The 6000-nt window shown below is 44.4% G+C and overlaps 1 protein-coding gene across 1 annotated transcript in view; it reads right to left on the reverse strand.

The window, feature by feature from the left end:
- Positions 1 to 1004, reverse strand: part of LOC148526413 (hexosaminidase D-like) — an 87107-nt gene extending 86103 nt beyond the window's left edge. The window contains exon 1 of the mRNA XM_088470343.1: positions 876 to 1004. The gene's annotated coding sequence lies outside the window, so the exon portion shown is untranslated. The remainder of the gene's footprint in view (positions 1 to 875) is intronic.
- Between the last annotated feature and the right edge of the window lie 4996 nt (positions 1005 to 6000).

Below are 6000 nucleotides of genomic sequence, written 5' to 3' on the forward strand. Positions count from 1 at the left end.
ATGCCGGCGTCGGGGAATTGCCGGGTGTCTACATCTAGACGCCCGGCATTTCACCCTTGCCGGGATATGACAGTCGGGAAGCCGGCTGCCGGTATTTAGGCAGTCGGCTTCCCGATTGCATACCCTTACATCCAACCAGCCAACTAGTTGATTGGTTGGAATGAAAATCTGGTAGGGGATGGAAACAAATGACAATCAGCAATTTGCTCCCAAACGCCGGAAAATGGACAAAAACTTTTGTTTGAACAAATTGTTTAGATCAAACATTTAACAAATTTGTCTGACCGACTATTTTCATCTGTTTTCTGGCATTTATGAGCAAATTGCTGATAATCAGTTACTCCCATATGTTACCAGATTTTCATTCCAACCAATCAACTAGTTGGATGTTTGGCTGAAAGTTGGCCTAGTGTGTGGCCAGCTTTAGCATCTGCATATCTGCTGTAGATTGCAAGCTCCACCAATACAGGAATCAATGCAAATAAATATTCTGTGACTGTACAGTGCTGATGCTACTATATAAATAGTAACACCACAGTAATGCAATACAGTAAAATCTCACAAAAAAATACACAGTAATGATCTGTAATTTTAGCAGCCAGACAGGCATTTTGAAAAGCCAAAAGAGGACTTATATTAATTCCTACATAAACAGGTGTTAAAAAAGGGACACAAACAATGCAAGGAAAGAGGGATTATTGGTGCAAACATGGGACTGTCATTACAAAAGTAAGAGAGCTGAGAGGTGAAACAGCCTGCTGTCCTTATGTAAAGTACTACTGCATAGCATAGCAATGACATAACTTCAGCCACAAACACTGGTAAGGAAGAACACGATGGAGACAATTTAAACATAATATCCATGATCTCTTTACCTTACAGCTCAGGGACTCTCATGCAATGTGGAAGAGGATCCGTTTAGTTGCAGACCAGTCCTGTTCTGGTCGCACGACTACTTGCTGTCAGCTTGTTACAAGAGTAAACCAGGAAGTCCACAGCAAGGCTACAGTTTCCTGGTGACAAATGTCACTAATTGTGCCTGTAATTATATGCTCTGTACAGGTGATCCTGTAGCTACATACAATAAGTAGGGCTGAAACCAGAGCTGGATGAAGACTTTGAGGGGCATGGGGCACTTAATACAGAGGGGGTTTCTTTGGTCTAAAATGAAGGCCAACCATAGTGTCAACATTCACGAGAGAGAGATATAAAAGTAGATGGTAAATACTAATATTATATGGAAAAAGAGGTAGTCAGTCCAATTCCATCATAAAATATTTATTTAACCAAATGCAGCGCAAATCCAACTTTTTTCAATATTTTATCTATATTTCTCCTCACCTATGCTGCAGGTGGCGCAGCATAGGTGGGCAATGCAAGGGGGAGCATTTGACTGTACGATTGTATCATTGTGGCCCCAGCCCCGTAATGTCGAGATTACCAGCAAGACGCTGAGCTACGATGAAGTGGTTCAGGGCAAATTGCGTCACGGGGGAGTGCAGGGCGGATGTGGGTAGCTCCGAGACTTGAATATACTTCCGGGCGGCCCGAAGTCCCAGCCCTCACCTCACAGCTCTCACTGGCTGGCTGACAGACGCAGCCTCTCTCCAACCCCAGCACTGTATGGATGCACAGGACTGTTCTCTAAATCCTTTCAGCAACTTGAGCAGAGGCGGTTTAAGAAAGGAGAGAGTCCAAGTGCAGGCTCCTTGGGGGCCTTCTCTATAGCAGCGCAGTAGACTATGGCTTTGTGACAGAGTCTACTGCGTACGCGCGCAATTTTGGGAACATGGCGCCTGTGCAACATCTATTGCACATGTACAAAACACACCGGGAAAATGCCCGCTGCGTCATTTTCCCAGTGATCACTGATGTTCTGCAGTGCAGGCTGTTGTGAGACTCCGGAGAGGTAAATATAATTATGGGTGCAGGATGTGGGCCCCCCTGCACCCATTATAGATACGCCAATAAACTGGAGTTAATAATCAATATGGTACTGAGCATACCACCAACAGTCCCTGACCCACAAGTATCTTTAGACTCCTGTGACTCATACTTACCAACTTTTTTTAGACCCCCTCTGGGAGAATCCCACAGGGGGAGAGAGGGAGGGGGGGAGAATTGCTGCATTCTCATTATTGTGGCCCTGTCATTTATATAAGTGGGAGGGGCTACACATCATTGTGGCCCTGCCCCCGCAGTTCAAAGCCACGTTTGTGGTAGGGTAACGTGATTCGATGTGAATCTCGTCATCCAACCTCCTGGCCTCCCACTTCAATCAGGGAGTGGGCGGTATCGGGATACTTGCCAATTCTGTTGGGAGTCCATTAGAGCACTCCCCCCAACTGCGAATTCCCGCGAGGTGCTGGGATTATTGACGCAACCCGTCCGTCCAAGTCCCCAACTCCGCCCACCTGCTTCTCCTCCCCAGGCTTCTCCCAGGTAGGAGAATGTATAAGTCGACAAGCATGGGCAGAGGTAGCGTCGGTCTCTGAGAGACTTACTCACTCTTCGGGAGCGGCACACGATTTTCGGGAGCCTTCCGGCCGTTCCAGGAGGGTTGGCAAGTATGCTGCACGTCTAATTGATCAAGGATGTGGTCTGTGGAAATGTATTACTATTCCTCTGTACAAAGCTTCCAACCACAAGTTATTGGGCATTCCAATGCCAGCTGAAAGGGCATATCAAAACACAGGAGGTTGTGTGGAAAAAGCACCTAAAACAATACAATGCCACACACAGCCATCTCATACCTTCCAACCATCCCGATGTCAATGGGACAGTCCCGTCTTTTGGGGGCTAACCCACCCACGGGCCGCAGACGGTTAGGAAATGGTTGTGTCCCGTAGACTTTTAGGAGGTTGGGGGACACTGGCATGTCCATTCAAAGCAGGAAGGTGAAGAAAGTATAGATCCTTTTTTTTTCCTGTTTCCGGAGTTTTGGCCGCATTTCCATATGTAGTGGTGCATACTACTACCGACTATAATCTCCCTGAAACTAGTTTTGAATAGTAGACAAGTATGACGGAAGCACAAGGAGAACATATAACATATCAACTCCACACGAGCAGGACCTTGGTGGGAATTGAACCTAAAACCTCAGTGCCAACTGTGCTGCCCTCTAGAACATTAGTACATCCCCATGGAAAAATTACCTGCCTTTTATGTGACCTCTTTTCATTTTACAATAATATGCAGTCAGCCCTATTTCTGTTCTTTTTAATATGCATATGATGAAAACTCTTTGAATGCATACAGTCACCAAGCCTAATCTGTCCTCACCCTTATTAAATATAACTAGTTTGTAAGGAGGATAATTAAACACACATCCCGTTTTTCCACTTGCAGACAAAATACGCGTAAAAAAAAAAAGCCGAGCTATAAGAGATCATCACAACCATACACTCACACACTGCATAGGCCATTGCTTATCCGGAAAACAGTTTTGTTATCTCTTGGTTAACAGTAAATTAGGATCTTGAGTCGAGGATCTGTGTTCAGCCGAATCGACTGAATTTGTAACTTGCTTGTGTGCCTGGAAAGGCAGAATGGACGTGGGGAAGAGCAGCAGGGGCATACGTTACTAAGGGGGAGATTTAATAAAGCTTGGAGAGAGATAAAATTGGAGATAAAAAGCACCAACCAATCAGCTCTTCACTGTCATTTTTCAAACACAGCCTGTAAAGTGACAGTTAGGAGCTGATTGGTTGGTGCTATTTAACTCCAATTTTATCTCTCTCCAAAATTTATTAAATCTCCCTCTTAGTGTGAAGGTGCATACACACAACGTTTTTTGAACGATGATCGTTAACGGTATCGTTTATCGTTCAATCGTTCACTTTCTGAGTTAAAACGATGAACAATTATCGTTCTTGCGCGTTCACGTTTGTAGTTTGTATTTCAGTCAGACTGACCAGCTGAACGATTTTCATTAAGGGAATATGCAAAAATCGTTTGTAGTTCAAAATAATCGTTCATTACACTTTAAAAAAATCTGACAGAAAATCGTTCATAAATTCGTTCATAATATCGTTGGTAACAAAATCGTTGTGTGTGTATGCAGCTTAACATACCCACCGGCACACCGACCAACATTTTTAAATAAACCACGCAACCTAACCTGCACACATCACACTCAGTTGTGCCCAAACCCCTGCCAACTGTACAGAGAGTTGTCTACAATTATCATGAGGTCATTCCCATTGCTGGGCCCACAAATTGCAAGTCTTGATTAAAAAATATATATATTGTTGACAGCAGAGCCGTAACTAGAGTGGTGCGGCTGGTGCTGCCGCAAATTTCGCTGGTGCCCTCTTTGGTGTAACCGGCCACCTCCCGCTGCGATCGCCGTTCTGTATGCGCCACTGCGATGTATAATAGTAGCAGTGCGCCCGGCTCCTTCTCTGATGGCTACTAATATGCATTACAGCGGGCAGTGCTGTTGCTGCCTGCCCTGTGTGTTCAGCCCTTTCCCCCGTCTCTCCTGCAGTGTCTACAGGGATTGGGAGAGACGTCATGGCACCTCTCCAAAGTCCAGTCCCACAGTGGCCTGCGCTGAGGAGGCGGCACTGGGAGACAGCACAGCAAATAGCAGTGCAGCACTAGTGTGTATCCTCCCCCCCCCCCCCCGCCCTACCCTCAGTCACAGATACCGGTCCATGCTGCAGCACCCTGAGCCTGCATATGTTATTAACAAAATGGTGCATGAATCACATAATCATGAGATCCATGATTGACAGGTGAGCTAACAGAGAGGGAGGGATAGGGAGGGGATTTGGGAGTGGGGAATTATTAATGGCCAGGTAAGGTTATAAATGAAAGACAGAGGCATAGGGAGGGGAATTGGGGGAGGGGGGTTATTAATGGTCAGGTAAGGTTATAAATAAGAGAAAGGCATAGGGAGGGAGTTTTTTGGGGGGCTTATTAAACTCTGATTATGAATTAGATTTATGAGAATCCTTTTTGAGCACTACTACTGTGGGCATAATGTGTAAGGGGCACTACTGTGGGCATAATGTGTAAGGGGCACTACTGTTAGCATATTGTGTAAGGGGCACTACTGTGGGCATATTGTGTAAGGGGCACTACTGTGGGCATAATGTGTAAGGGGCACTACTGTGGGCATATTGTGTAAGGGGCAGTACTGTGGGCATAATGTGTAAGGGGCACTACTGTGGACATAATGTGTAAAAGGCATTACTACTGTGTGGGCATAATGTGTAAAGGGCACTACTGTGTGGTCCTAATGTGTAAGGTGCTCTACTGTGGGCATAATGTGTAAGGGGCACTACTGTGGGCATATTGTGTAAGGGGCATTACTACTGTGTGGCATAATGTGTATAAGGGGCATTACCATGAGGCATAATGTGTATAAGGGGTACTACTGTGTTGTGTAACATGTGTAAGGGGCTCTACTGTGTAGCAGTCCATGTATATGGGGCTCTGCTGTATAGCGTTACGTGTATACGGGGTACTACTGTGTGGAGTAATGTTTATAATCGGTACTACTGTGTAGCATTACGTGTATAAGGGGTACTACTGTGTGGAGTTATGTGTATAAGGGGTACTACTGTGTGGAGTTATGTGTATAAGGGGTACTACTGTGTGGAATTATGCGTATAAGGGGTACTACGTTGTAATGCGAATAACAGACACTACTGTGTGGTGTAATGTGATTTGGTACTTTTGTGTGGCTACCCCTTCTCCGTGAGGCCATGCCCCTTTAATTTTGGCACACGCCTGCACTATCCCTGTTTAACTCGAGTCATTTTTATTGAGTAAAGATTTTTCAATACAGGTCATATATATGTCAATACAGAAATAGACATTATATAGTACATGGATAACACAAAAATAACAATGAAAGAAAATCAAATCAAATCAAAAGATAAAAATAAAATGAAATAAAAAGAAACATATATATATATATATATATAAATATATATATATAAAAAGATACAGAATAAGAATAAGAGTACATGTATGTATTATTATGTTGAA

This window comes from Taudactylus pleione, unplaced genomic scaffold (assembly GCF_031769625.1).
Source record: "Taudactylus pleione unplaced genomic scaffold, aTauple2 ptg000098l, whole genome shotgun sequence".
Lineage (NCBI taxonomy): Eukaryota > Metazoa > Chordata > Amphibia > Anura > Myobatrachidae > Taudactylus > Taudactylus pleione.